Source organism: Pinus tabuliformis, chromosome 5_2 (genome assembly GCF_031772625.1).
Source record: "Pinus tabuliformis cultivar Carrire ecotype Pingquan chromosome 5_2, CPIR1, whole genome shotgun sequence".
NCBI lineage: Eukaryota > Viridiplantae > Streptophyta > Pinopsida > Pinales > Pinaceae > Pinus > Pinus tabuliformis.
Genome location: NC_142306.1, coordinates 1,133,241,312 through 1,133,256,330, shown reverse-complemented (window position 1 = coordinate 1,133,256,330; position 15,019 = coordinate 1,133,241,312). Strand labels below are relative to the sequence as shown.

The window sequence follows — 15,019 nt, the reverse complement described above, 5'->3', positions numbered from 1 at the left end:
CAGTTCTTGCTTCCACTTGGAGACTGAGAGCCTCTTACTCATCCTTGGTCGAACTCAGTGAGGCAAGTGTCATTGAGGAAGATTCTGGAAGCTTCCATTATCTGTCCACCTCGCGGAATGACACTGCCATTTGTCATTTCCTACTCAGCGCACCCTGGTAGTGCATTTAGGTGTGTTGCAACGCACCTAGCTAGTGTACTGGGGTGCTATGCAACGCAGCTAGCTAGTGGAGCAGCTGAAATGATCCCGATTTGACTGATTCTGAGCAGTTTCTGGTGGAGAACTTCTGGGAGAAGCTGTAATTGGTTGACCTTGTTCCTCTAGGGGTAGGAAAAACACTTTTAGGGACTTAGGATCCCTTGGTTTATGGACATTTCATGCTTAGAGCTGTAAGGCACAAAAATGTCTATAACAGTATGCTGATCTGATCTTTTACTTGAAAAATGTATATGCTCCCCCTGATTTCAGTTACAAAAACAAACGTGCTTTAATATTAAAAGCAAAACACTTCGAAATCATTAATGATGTGTTATTTAGAAGAAATTATGATTCAATTTTATTAAGATGCCTTGAAAAAACTGAAGCACAAAAGGTTTTGCAAAAATTACATGATGGTCCAGCAGGTGGACATTTTGGAAGAGATACTACAGCTCACAAGATAATACATGTTGGATATTATTGGCCCACTTTGTTTAAATATGCCCATGATTATGTTAGGAAATGCAAGATATGCCAAACTACTAGTGGGAGACAAAGGAAACCAACCTTTCCTTTACAACCAGTAAACATTGAGCAACCATTTGAATAGTGGGGGCTTGATATCATAGGAGAGATTGTTCCACATTCTTCCAAGCAACACAGATACATCCTTATAGCCATGGACTACTTCACAAAGTGGGTAGAAGCAATTCCATTAAAGGTAACCAATTCTGATGCAATCATTGAATTCATTGATCAATTCATCATTACGAGGTTTGGTGTACCTAATTCCCTTATTTTTGATAATGCATCTTATTTTTTTGGGAGTAGTATAGTTGAATTTGCTCTTAAGAGAGGTTTTAAATTAAAATATTCTACAAATTACTATCCTCAAGGTAATGGCTTGGCAGAGTCAACTAATAAGAATCTCATTAAGATTATTAAAATAATTGCTGGTCAAAATCAAAAGAATTGGCATAAATCTTTAATATTTGCATTATGGGAAGATCGCATAACTCAGAAGGCCTCAATAGGTACTTCTCCTTTTAACTTAGTGTATGGGAAAGACGATGTAATACCTTCAAACTTAGCACTCCCATCTCTAATCCTAGTACAATTTATTGAAGAAAATCCTTCTTCCTCTATTCAATTAAGATTTGATCAAATCCTCAAATTGGAGGAAGAAAGAGAAAAGGCCAAAATCACTCATGCTAAACATCAACAAGTCATTAATTCTTTTGATGCAAGTTCTACTGGCTCAAAAACATTACAAATTGGTGATCTTGTGTTGAAATGGGACAAAGCACATGAAGACAAAGGTAAACATACCAAATTTCAAAAGATGTGGCTTGGACCATTTCAAATCATTGAAAATATAGGCTCATCAATGTTCATACTGCAAGACTTAATAGGAAAGAGAGATTTTGTTCCTGTGAATGGGCTTATCTTAAAGAAATTCTTTTCTTAAGGAGGTAACCCCTTCTTAGCTGTAAATATTCTTTACGCAAGTTCATTTATTTTAGAAAATAATGTTGTAGATAGTCTTCCCTTGGCCTTTTTACTATTGAAAAGCTCTTCGAGAGAATATTGTGAATACTTGCTTTCAATAGGTAGAAACTTTTAAGGAAATGATTATGGTTTTGGAAAGTTGAATAAAACATGAAACTATAAGAACCTCTTTAAAGTTTGTAAAATCTTCCAAAACCTTGAAAATAATGTAAATCATTCTAAGTTTTATAAAGTCAAGAAAGGTTATTCATAAAAAGTAAATACTTTTCCAAGCATAGCGTCCATAAATCTAAAAATGTCATCCATAAACTCTTAAGGAGAAAGTCATTCACCCCATCCACTAATTTTATGATTTCTTAGAGTGTAATTCTAAAATATGTCTGATATAAAAGATAAGAGGTCTCATCATGATCCTGCTTACCATGATCATATGGAACTAATTAAGCTAACATTACCAATACTACATATCAAAATAGGGTAATGGCTTATAATCATAAGACAAGGGGTCTCATTACGAGCCAACTTGTTCAGTTCAATTGCAACCAGTGAATGGCATTGTTATAAGTTGGCTCCCAAACCAGGACAATGGATTTTTATCTTAAAAATAAAAAAGATACATATGTAAGCATATCTTTATGAATTTATCTTTCAAAAGTTATACTCTTAGATGGATGGGACAATCAATGATTGATAGTCAAAAGGTAACCCTGTCGCGACTATAGATGTTTGCTGGCAGCAGAGGCACTACTTGTGACAAAAGAGAAAATTTAAAAGCTAAGTTGGAGGAGCCCCTGCTTTATCTTTAACAACCAATCAAAGCTTGAAGAAACCAAAATTGTTTTTATTTTTAAGGGTTTGTAAAAGAAATTGCAAAAAATTGTTATTTTATTAAGAGTTAATTTTTATTTAGCCATTCTTAGATGGTTTTCTTTATCCTCAATTGTTTCCAAACTAAGAAAGTTTTAGATATTGTATTATTTTTCAGAGATAACTGTTTCTCCTAGTGAATTTCCAATTGTTGTGCTATACAACAACCATTCCCATTTAGAAATTTTTCATATAAGACTTTAATAAGAAATGGGTCCCCTTTAGAATATAAATAAAATCAATAAAACATTTGAAAATAAATTTTTATAATAGGTCATATAAAAATTTTCTTTTAGGGTAGGTTAGATCGCAATCGCAATTTGCAAAACTTTTGAACCCATGGAAGTCCTTTTAAGAAAATCTGATCCAATTTTAGTCATAATAAAACCTTATTGTAAAAAGCTTTATCAAAGGAAATAATTATAAAAGCAACTTTTCACATCGCGCACATACTTTATCTCAACGGTGGACTTAAAGTGTTCCACTGAGATCCGCTGATGCGATAACTCTCTTGAAAATCATATATCGCTACTCGTTAAGAAAAAAATCCCAAGTGTTCCATGGATATCCTTTGATGCGATAAGACAATCGTAGTCGCGCATCGCTAGAATCATAAGACACATCCCAAAAGCTCCTTTGAAATCTTCCGATGCGATTTCATTATCGTATATCGTGCTTTTGATAAAGGTAAAATATGAAGTATTGTGAACATGTGCGGTTTAAAGTTATAAGTCAATTATAAAGAAAATTTAAATGATTTATCAATTTCAAAGCATGTCACCTCCCCATGCCATCTCACCATTGATCGCAATCGCAACCATGTAGAGGAACCATTAAAGCATGGCACTTGTAACTCCCGATCTACGATATGCCATTATCGCTAATCACCGATCCGGAAGTCGTGATACCCATTCCAAAAAGGACCGTTATCACGGCATTAAAGTTTCACATTGGAAGTTACGAGGAAATCATTGAGCAGTTATGGTTGAATCCTTCAAAGATTTCATCCGTGGTGGCTTAATATATCCTAGATTCGTAGCATCTATTATGCTTAATTGTTGTTAGTCTTGTGTGTTGTGTATTAGCATTTAACAAGTTTTTCTACTATTACTTCCTTCTGTTTCATTTTGCAGAGCTAATCTGAAATCATCAGTCTAGCAAAAATGTCTAAGAAATCTTGGAAAGTAAAGGTCCCCGTCATAGCGAAAGATGAACCAGCAAAGTTGGTGTTGATCACTGATACTACCTGTCTAGGCCTTGGCAAGACTTCATGGGAGGGCATATATAATCTACTTGAAGCCGAGAGTCCAACCGAAATTGAAGAAGAAGGAGGAATGACTGATTCAAGTGATAAATCAAAAAATACTCTTAAGGATTTAGCCAGTTCCTTCCTCCACAAAATAGCAACCTATGCGAAAGTGTTACCATATAATGACCTAGTGAGATGGGTAATAGAGAGTATCAACATAACTGATAGATCATTCTTTACAGCCGATGGAAGGATGTTTGGGACATTGTTATAGACATTTTTGGGCACTACAACCCCAAGCATGAAATGTCCATAAACCAAGGGCTCCTAAGTCCCTAAAAGTGTTGTTCTAACCCCTAAAGGAACAAGGTCAACTGATTACAGCTTCTCCCAGAAGTTCTCCATGAAAAACTGCTCAGAATTGGTCAAAACAGGATCATTTCAGCTGCTCCATAGGCAAAGTACGTTGCATCTCACCTCAACACACTATGTGGGTGCGTTGCATTTCAAAAAGCCCTTCTATGGGGTGCGATGGGCGATAAATGACAAATGGCAGTGTCATTCCGCGAGGTGGAGAGGCATGGAAACTTCCAGAAACTTCTCCTGTGACACTTACCTCTCTAAATTCGACCAAGGATGAGTAAGAGATCATCAATCTCCAAGTGCAAGCAAGAACTATCAGAGGGAAGACACTAATCAAATCACAAGCTGACTCATCTCCCTTACAGATATCTATATATGGATCCCTCATCCCAGAGATCCAGAGGCTGGAATTTTTCATATTGTAAGGAATTGTTGTTGGTTTCTTGAGACAACATCAGATTGTTAGGTGATCTAAGCTTTGTATGAGGTGCAGAGGGGCTTCCTTACTGAGAGGATGATGCTGGGTCAGAACAACTGGTTGTAATTCCCTTGGTTCTTTCTTGTTTATCAATAAAAGATATTCAAGTTTTCCTCCATACTCTTGTGTCATTTACGTTTGCTGCATTTGTATGGTCAATTTACATCTGATCCTAGATTGTTTATGATTATAGATCCATGTTCTTGTATAGTGCTATGCTACTGTGATCTTACAGGTACTCTGTGAAGCTGGGCGTGCAAGGGAACAAGTAGTGAAAGACTATCAAGAGAGAGAGGAATCGAACCAGGAGATTAGCGCAAGACAGAGGTTGGTCTTCTTTGTTCTTCTCTCATCTATACTTCATAAAGGAAAAAACGAAAGTAGCTTTACTTTGTTTGTTTCTAAGGTAGCTATCACACCTTAGTGGGATAAGTAGTTATGTGTAGACACTTTTCCCTGTAACAAAATGGCGACTCCACTGGGGACGAATTAGTTTGTTTGTTTATCTTCCTTGTTGTCTATTTTATAAACTTACAGATGGAGCCTGAAGTCGATCCAGGTAGCTTTCGAACTGCATTTGCTTTGCAAATGCAAAGTAGATAAATGCCGCTTCAGTCAATCTCTGGGATTTGTTTATAAATTAAACAACTGATTTACAAACTCTCTGATTGCCCTTTGTGATAGCTCTTAGATCCTCCTTAGATCTACCCCTGATTGTTGCATTACTGATTACCATTTTCTCGGCCAAAACCCATGAACTGAACTGCAAACTGTGACCCAGAACCCAAGCAAAGTCTCGTCTCTGGCCCAACGCAGGTACTGTTCTGTGAATCTAAAATTCAGTGCACTTCCCAAGTGTAGTAGGTGCGCTGCATTTCAAATTCCATGTTACAGGTGCACTGATCAGACTAGGCATTGTTCAGTTTTGGTTTCTGTAGTTCATTCTTTGCAGTTCTATTCATGAATTTTGCTGCCTGTGATCAATATATTTCTATTTGAAACCCCTTTTCTTTGCTGTTATTCTGCCTCCTTTTTACAAAAGAACTGTAAATGTTTTTGTGTGTTTGTTGAGTCATTTTCAGTTCTCCTTTGCAAAAGTAACGTAATCGTACTATCGTCCTTTAATTTCAAAGCGTCGCAAGTGTCATTTTCAGTGATAGGAAAGAATTTGATTGCTGTAGATAGTCGATTATCATGTTACTATTGTATTTGGTCTGAATTTGTAATTTTTCTTGTGTCAAAAGCAAGTATTCATTTCCAAATCGTAAATTGTTGTGATTGCCTCCATTTTTTATTTCGAAAAGAAACTTGTTGATAACTGTCGCTTGAAAAGTAATTCAGATTCGTGCATTAGCTTTCTTCTCTCCATTCACATACTAAGAAAGCCGAAAACAAATACATGCATGTGCATTTGCATTTAGACTGTTTGATTGGCTTGATTTAGGAAAGTGCATTTAGAGTGTGCTCTTTGCTCTTTGTGAAAGAATATTGTCTCTCTTTCCTTAGTAGCTAGGATTTTCATTGCACAAAGAAGATAAAAGACTGTTTATCATCTTAGATTGCATTTTAGGAATTACACATCTACATCTCGTGGTGAACCTGAAAGGCAAACTTCATAAACAAGATCAACTATAAAATAAATTCAATGAATCTAACAACGCTTTGGAACTTAACGCACAACATTTAGAAGTCTAGGCTAGAGACATATTCCGACATCGTAAAGCCTGGTAACTGTTGTTCTCACTGATGGTTGGGTGATTCCTCCACCTTGAGACGATAAGTGCCAGTACGGACTTGTGCTTCCACGTACCGTTGAGTATATTTTGGGAGACCACAATAGGCTTAATCCTTTATCCATAGGAAGCCATGTCTGCCGCCCTATCGATCGCAATGCACTGAAAACAATGTTATCACTTAAGAATTCTAATTTCAAAACCGCTCACATTAGTTTGATGGTAAAAAAAATTCAGTTCTAGTCTAAGTTTGATTTTTGTTTTTAGAGTCTTGAGTCAACTATGTATTCTCATTCATCACTGGTCATTCTCATTCATCCCCGTCTCATAGCCATGTGTCAGTTTTGTTCAAAAGTTACTATGTGTCACAAAGCTCTTTAGGTTATTTCGTAGCTCATGAAATAACTTTGAAGTGTTTCCGCAGCGCATAAAGCCTTTTTGTAGTTTCGCAGCGCAACATGTTTTAGGCTGCGCTACAAAATTGGGGATTTGTTCGAATCCATAGCCATTCTTTCACAGCTGTCATATTCATCAAAATCCATCAACAGTTGTCAGCCTATACACTTCGTCTATCATATCTGACCGCTTATCCTCATCATTAGGTCGTTAGGTGTCTTGGTACTGGCACATGTTTGTAGTTGTATTTTACTCAGCAGTTTTGGTCGATTCAATCTGGGCGCGCTAGTGGTTACCAGGAGAGCAAAGCAATAATACAGGGCAAACATGACAGAGAGCACGGGGTTTCAGCTGGGAACTGTTGGAGCTTTAAGTCTCTCTATTATTTCCTCTGTTTCTATAGTCATCTGCAACAAGGCGCTCATCAGCACTCTCGGATTTAGCTTTGCCACAACATTGACCAGCTGGCATCTTCTGGTTACGTTCTGTTCTCTGCATATAGCATTATGGTTGAAACTGTTTGAACATAAGCCATTTGATGCACGGGCTGTAATGGGATTTGGTATTTTGAATGGTATCTCTATTGGACTTCTGAACCTCTATCTGGGTTTTAACTCTGTTGGATTCTATCAGATGACCAAGTTGGCAATTATTCCTTGTACTGTTCTTTTGGAAACACTCTTTTTCCAAAAGGATTTCAGCCGGAAAATCTAGTTTTCACTTGTGATCCTTTTGGTGGGTGTTGGCATTGCTACTGTCACTGACTTGCAGCTCAATCTTCTAGGATCAGTCTTATCTCTGCTTGCAATAGTGACGACATGCGTTGCACAAATTATGACAAATACCATCCAGAAAAGATTCAAAGTTTCTTCAACACAGCTTTTGTACCAATCATGCCCATATCAAGCAACGACTTTGTTCATTACTGGTCCCTTTGTTGATGGGCTTTTGACAAACGAAAATGTGTTTGCATTTAAGTATACGCCTCATGTTCTAATTTTCATTGTTTTATCCTGTTTGATCTCCGTGTCTGTCAACTTCAGTACATTCCTTGTGATTGGCAAGACATCTCCAGTCACATATCAAGTTCTAGGGCACTTGAAGACTTGCTTGGTTCTGGCATTTGGATACATTTTACTTCATGATCCATTTAGTTGGCAGAATATTATGGGAATATTAATTGCTATAGTTGGCATGGGCTAGTATTCTTATTTTTGTGTAGTTGACAATCAGTCAAAACAAAGTGAGCCGCCTGCACAACTGTCTCAGGTCAAGGATGGTGAAACAGAACCTCTTGTCATCCTCGCCGGATCAACAGACGCCAGAAAATTCTCCTAATAATTTGAGGCAAAAGTTCTTCGAACTATAAACCACTTTAGGCTTTCATGGCGCGGATCGCGGGTGGTAAAGTGCTGGTAGTAGCACAGGACGGGAGAGGGCATTTCACTAACGTGCAGGCCGCCATAGATACAGTTCCTCTCCACAATAGCGAGAGAATTACTATCGATGTCTTGCCCGGGGTTTACAGGCAGCCAATTTAGGTGCCCAAGACAAAGAATATGATCACATTGCGGGAATTTTGTGGAGAGGACACAGTTTTGACATGGAATAACACAGCCACTCGCATTGAGCATCATCAGGCAACCAGTGTAATAGGTACAGGAACATTTGGATGTGGTACTGTTATTGTTGAAGGAGAGGATTTTATTGCCGAGGGAATCACCTTTGAAAATGTTGCTCCAGAGGGTTCAGGTCAAGCTGTAGCTATTCGAGTAACAGCTGACAGGTGTGCTTTTTATAGTTGCATATTTTTGGGGTGGCAGGACACTGCATATCTACATTATGGGAAGCACTACCTAAGAGACTGTTACATTGAAGGCAATTGTGACTTTATTTTTGGGAATGCTACTGCATTGCTAGAACATTGCCACATTCACTGCAAGTCACAAGGTTATATTACTGCACAAAGTCGAAAGTCTGCTCAAGAATCAACAGGCTATGTATTATAATGCAGGATGCAGTGATTCCATCCATAAGTGCGTTGGTAAAGCCAGAGCTTCTAAGGCACCAAGACAAAGATGTCAGGCTCATTGTTGTTACTTGCATTAGTGAAATCGCTAGAATAACGGCACCTGAAGCACCATATAATGATGATTTAATGAGGGAAATATTTCAATTGATTGTTGGAAGCCTTCAGGGACTAGATCAAATGAATAGTCCTACATTTGGAAGGAGGGTAACAATTTTAGAAACTGTCGCAAAAGTCAGGTCATGCATTGTCATGCTGAACCTTCAGTGTGATAATCTCATCCTTGACATGTTTCAACATTTCCTTGCCAGTGCTAGTGAGAATCACACTGAAAACGTATCTGCTTCAATGCAAACAATTATGAGTTTGGTTTGAATGAGAGTGAAGACATATCACAACAACTGTTATCTGTTTTACTGAATAGCTTGAGAAGAGACAAGCAAAAAGCTTCACCAGCTGCCCTTGCACTAGCTGTAAATCTTGTTAAATGCTGTGTAGAAAAGTTGAGGCTAATAACCATGCTCATTTACAGGTTGTTCCCATAACCTTGTCCAAAGCATCAACTATGCGAAGTGAATTTTTAAAGGCAGGGAAGAAGACTGTGCTTTTGAAATTACACAGCAGTTTCGTAACGTGCTACGAAACTGCTGTAGCTGCATGTTACAATTCAGTTGATCAATTATGATTGACAAAGCGGAAAATCTTTTTGAAAGGTTTTGTCATCACACAAGTACATGGGAAAGGCTTACAGCACATCAAGGACGTGGCAGTCTGCTCCATTTTGGGTAATTAAAGGATAAAGGAAGTGCTTCTTTAGATTCGAACATTTTGAGGCAAACCAAGGACCGACAAACAGGGGCAGTTTCCTATGTTTCAGGGTAACGAAAAAGATGTGTCATTGAAGATCAAACATGAAGCATTAAAGGTCCATCACAGCCACCGCCAGAAGGGAACCAGATGTCAGAGAACGAAAATGATTGTAGACCAAGATTGTCACGGTGTTAGAATCCTACTTGATTTAGATCTCTAAAAACTCCAGTCAACACCTTGTTGTATTTATTAGTTAGTTAAAAGGTTAATAGGTGTCATTAGAAGTAGTTCTCGAATTCCCCTCATGTTGGAGGAGGAATCTCGATCAGTTAGAATAAGAGTTCTATATATAGCTGAAACAACAATGTAATCAAGGTTGGAAAACTTTATAACAGAGCATAGTATTTGGCTTATGTAAAGACTCACTTTCAGTAATATAATTTTGATTTTACTTCTCAGGATTCATGAAGGATTTTTCATATTCAGAATGTGTGATGTTGTCTTCTTCTTAGTTTTGTTTACAGTGGTATGGATGTATAATCACTCAGAATTCACTGAATGTGCTCTGATTTCCTGTATGCATCTATAAACTGTGTGGTTCCTTATGAGTGTATATTCTGAATATTCAAATGCTGAATGCCCTGACTTCCATGTAAGGTCAAGATCTTTGTTGTATTGAAGTGTTGTTGACTCCATAGGCCCAATGGATACTTGTTTGATGTATTTCCAGCATTCATATTTGTCACAGTTGTTCTACAAGAGTTAGCCATCTTAGTTTTAATCAAAATCATTATTACACCCAGAGAGAGCCCTCTCAGGTTGAGGAGGCTAAGCCTCAGCCTAAAGTAGGTTGAAATAGTTACTTGAAGTCTTCCTGGTCTGCAGCCTTCCAGGGCCTGATTTCGAGATAACATTTTGGTGCGTCTGCCAGGAGTCGAAGATTATTCTTTCCCGAAATCATGAAGCTGAACTTCTGAAGGTAGCAGGAGCTCAGAAGGTTTTCAAGGCTACAAATCTACCTTGGCGACTCCATTGTTGAAGAATTCAAATTTCATATATTCATGGTGATTCCACTGGAGTTATGAAGGACCCAGATGCTGCCATTCTTATTTCAAGGTATGCATGCATAGATTTTTCAGGAATTCATGGTTTCCCAAATCATTTTCCCAAGGATGCATATTTTCTAAGGAATGGTCCAAAATTCAATGGAGAAGATTTGAGTTTAACTTTGAAGCATATATCAGAGTTCTGTGATTTTACTGAGCTTCTTAGAGTTAAACATGAGGATGTTTGCATTATGTTGTTCTGTGATTCATTTCAAGGGAAATGTAAACAGTGGATTGAAAGCTTTCCTGCCAAATCCATCAAGTCATTTGAAGACTTTTGGCTTATGTTTTTGGAGGAATGGATAGATAGATCAGATGTGGTGGCAAACTCTCCTTCAATTCAAGGTTTCAAACAATGGAATAATGATCATAGTAATGGAGAAACAAATGAAAATTTTTCTTTGTCCTTGTCCTTGTATCTAAAATCATTTGAGTGTAAGGCAGAGGATAAGATGAAATTTTTGGAAGAAGTTGCTGAGGACATTGAGAAAGACATTGAAGGTTTAGAAGGTCAAATTCAGGCATATAGTTTTCATAATCATGATCATTATTTTCAGAAGCTTTATATGGCAGAACACAAGGAGAGAGTGTTGCTTCCTTTCTCTTTCATGATTGAGGAACTGTACACTGTTGTTGAAGATCAGTTTGCACAACTAGAAAGTTACAAGAACCATCAAGCTGATCATGTATTCTGGGATCCTATAGCTGACTACATGGAAGAGTTTTACTCTCCAGTGTTTCAGTTTTTCTATGAAGATCAGAGGCCATTTCAATGGCAGCGGTCATCACAATATCATATTGGCTCTGAATTCCGATGCAGTCAAAGAAATCAAACATCAGATAAGACAAATGATTGGCTACATTGGAAATTTCACATTGATTGAGCTGAAAGAAATTTGAATTGTTAGGGTAGGTAGGTAGGAAAATGCAAATAAGCTCGAGGTTGACTGAGCATTTTTTCAGTAGATGTAGATTTCTTTCTCCTACAGTGATCATCAAGCTTAAGCCCGAGGTGAAGGCCCAAGACGCTGGAAAGGGATGTTTGTCAAGCAAATTTCCGTTTGTAATAAAGAAGACAAAGCACTGGACCTGCGAGTTCTTAGTGTACTACAGGAGCACACTATCCCAAGTGGAGCCACTGTTATCACTTAAGAATTCTAATTTCAAAACCGCTCACATTAGTTTGATGGTAAAAAAAATTCGGTGCTAGTCTAAGTTTGATTTTTGTTTTTAGAGTCTTGAGTCAACTATGTATTCTCATTCATCACCGGTCATTCTCATTCATCCCCGTCTCATAGCCATGTGTCAGTTTTGTTCAAAAGTTACTATGTGTCACAAAGCTCTTTAGGTTATTTCGTAGCTCATGAAATAATTTTGAAGTGTTTCCGCAGCGCATAAAGCCTTTTTGTAGTTTCACAGCGCAACATGTTTTAGGCTACGCTACAAAATTGGGGATTTCTTCGAATCCATAGCCATTCTTTCACAGCTGTCATATTCATCAAAATCCATCAACAGTTGTCAGCCTATACACTTCGCCTATCATATCTGACCGCTTATCCTCATCATTAGGTCGTTAGGTGTCTTGGTACTGGCACATGTTTGCAGTTGTATTTTACTCAGCGGTTTTGGTCGATTCAATCTGGGCGCGCTAGTGGTTACCGGGAGAGAAAAGCGATAATACAGGGCAAACATGACAGAGAGCACGGGGTTTCAGCTGGGAACTATTGGAGCTTTAAGTCTCTCTGTTATTTCCTCTGTTTCTATAGTAATCTGCAACAAGGTTCTCATCAGCACTCTCGGATTTAGCTTTGCCACAATATTTACCAGCTGGCATCTTCTGGTTACGTTCTGTTCTCTGCATATAGCATTATGGTTGAAACTGTTTGAACATAAGCCATTTGATGCACGGCCTGTAATGGGATTTGGTATTTTGAATGGTATCTCTATTGGACTTATGAACATCTGTCTGGGTTTTAACTCTGTTGGATTCTATCAGATGACCAAGTTGGCAATTATTCCTTGTACTGTTCTTTTGGAAACACTCTTTTTCCAAAAGGATTTCAGCCAGAAAATCCAGTTTTCACTTGTGATCCTTCTGGTGGGTGTTGGCATTGCTACTGTCACTGACTTGCAGCTCAATCTTCTAGGATCAGTCTTATCTCTGCTTGAAATAGTGACGACATGCGTTACACAAATTATGACAAATACCATCCAGAAAAGATTCAAAGTTTCTTCAACACAGCTTTTGTACCAATCATGCCCATATCAAGCAACGACTTTGTTCATTACTGGTCCCTTTGTTGATGGGCTTTTGACAAACGAAAATGTGTTTGCATTTAAGTATACGCCTCATGTTCTAATTTTCATTGTTTTATCCTGTTTGATCTCCGTGTCTGTCAACTTCAGTACATTCCTTGTGATTGGCAAGACATCTCCAGTCACATATGAAGTTCTAGGACACTTGAAGACTTGCTTGGTTCTGGCATTTCGCTACATTTTACTTCATGATCCATTTAGTTGGCGGAATATTCTGGGAATATTAATTGCTATAGTTGGCATGGGCTCGTATTCTTATTTTTGTGTAGTTGACAATCAGTCAAAACAAAGTGAGCCGCATGCACAACTGTCTCAGGTCAAGGATGGTGAAACAGAACCTCTTGTCATCCTCGCCGGATCAACAGACGCCAGAAAATTCTCCTAATAATTTGAGGCAAAAGTTCTTCGAACTATAAACCGCTTTAGGCTTTCATGGCGCGGATCGCGGGTGGTAAAGTGCTGGTAGTAGCACAGGACGGGAGAGGGCATTTCACTAACGTGTAGGGCGCCATAGATACAGTTCCTCTCCGCAATAGCGAGAGAATTACTATCGATGTCTTGCCCGGGGTTTACAGGCAGCCAATTTAGGTGCCCAAGACAAAGAATATGATCACATTGCGGGAATTTTGTGGAGAGGACACAGTTTTGACATGGAATAACACAGCCACTCGCATTGAGCATCATTAGGCAACCAGTGTAATAGGTACAGGAACATTTGGATGTGGTACTGTTATTGTTGAAGGAGAGGATTTTATTGCCGAGGGAATCACCTTTGAAAATGCTGCTCCAGAGGGTTCAGGTCAAGCTGTAGCTATTCGAGTAACAGCTGACAGGTGTGCTTTTTATAGTTGCAGATTTTTGGGGTGGCAGGACACTGCATATCTACATTATGGGAAGCACTACCTAAGAGACTGTTACATTGAAGGCAATTGTGACTTTATTTTTGGGAATGCTACTGCATTGCTAGAACATTGCCACATTCACTGCAAGTCACAAGGTTATATTACTGCACAAAGTTGAAAGTCTGCTCAAGAATCAGCAGGCTATGTATTATAATGTAGGATGCAATGATTCCATCCATAAGTGCGTTGGTAAAGCTAGAGCTTCTAAGGCACCAAGACAAAGATGTCAGGCTCATTTTTGTTACTTGCATTAGTGAAATCGCTAGAATAACGGCACCTGAAGCACCATATAATGATGATTTAATGAGGGAAATATTTCAGTTGATTGTTGGAAGCCTTCAGGGACTAGATCAAATGAATAGTCCTACATTTGGAAGGAGGGTAACAATTTTAGAAACTGTCGCAAAAGTCAGGTCATGCGTTGTCATGCTGAACCTTCAGTGTGATAATCTCATCCTTGACATGTTTCAACATTTCCTTGCCAGTGCTAGTGAGAATCACACTGAAAACGTATCTGCTTCAATGAAAACAATTATGAGTTCAGTTTGAATGAGAGTGAAGACATATCACAACAACTGTTATCTGTTTTACTGAATAGCTTGAGAAGAGACAAGCAAAAAGCTTCACCAGCTGCCCTTGCACTAGCTGTAAATGTTGTTAAACGCTGTGCAGAAAAGTTGAGGCTAATAACCATGCTCATTTACAGGTTGTTCCCATAACCTTGTCCAAACCATCAACTATGCGAAGTGAATTTTTAAAGGCAGGGAAGAAGACTGTGCTTTTGAAATTACACAGCAGTTTCGTAGCGCGCTACGAAACTGCTGTAGTTGCATGTTACAATTCAGTTGATCAATTATGATTGACAAAGCGGAAAATCTTTTTGAAAGGTTTTTTCATCACACAGGTACATGGGAAAGGCTTACAGCACATCAAGGACGTGGCAGTCTACTCCATTTTGGGTAATTAAAGGATAAAGGAAGTGCTTCTTTAGATTCGAACATTTTGAGGCAAACCAAGGACCGACAAACAGGGGCAGTTTCCTATGTTTCAGGGTAACGGAAAA

At 38.4% G+C, this 15,019-nt stretch overlaps 6 pseudogenes; all 6 read left to right on the top strand.

The window, feature by feature from the left end:
* The first annotated feature begins 7,120 nt into the window (after window positions 1-7,120).
* LOC149163188 (UDP-xylose transporter 3 pseudogene) lies at window positions 7,121-8,093 on the top strand (annotated as a pseudogene).
* Window positions 8,094-8,178: 85 nt separating this feature from the next.
* Window positions 8,179-8,802, top strand: LOC149163187 (pectinesterase 31 pseudogene; annotated as a pseudogene).
* On the top strand, window positions 8,802-9,197 carry LOC149163186 (sister chromatid cohesion protein PDS5 homolog C pseudogene; annotated as a pseudogene).
* A 3,231-nt stretch (window positions 9,198-12,428) lies between these two features.
* On the top strand, window positions 12,429-13,439 carry LOC149163185 (UDP-xylose transporter 3 pseudogene; annotated as a pseudogene).
* A 32-nt stretch (window positions 13,440-13,471) lies between these two features.
* LOC149163184 (pectinesterase 31 pseudogene) lies at window positions 13,472-14,110 on the top strand (annotated as a pseudogene).
* An 11-nt stretch (window positions 14,111-14,121) lies between these two features.
* On the top strand, window positions 14,122-14,505 carry LOC149163183 (sister chromatid cohesion protein PDS5 homolog C pseudogene; annotated as a pseudogene).
* The last annotated feature ends 514 nt before the right edge of the window (window positions 14,506-15,019 follow it).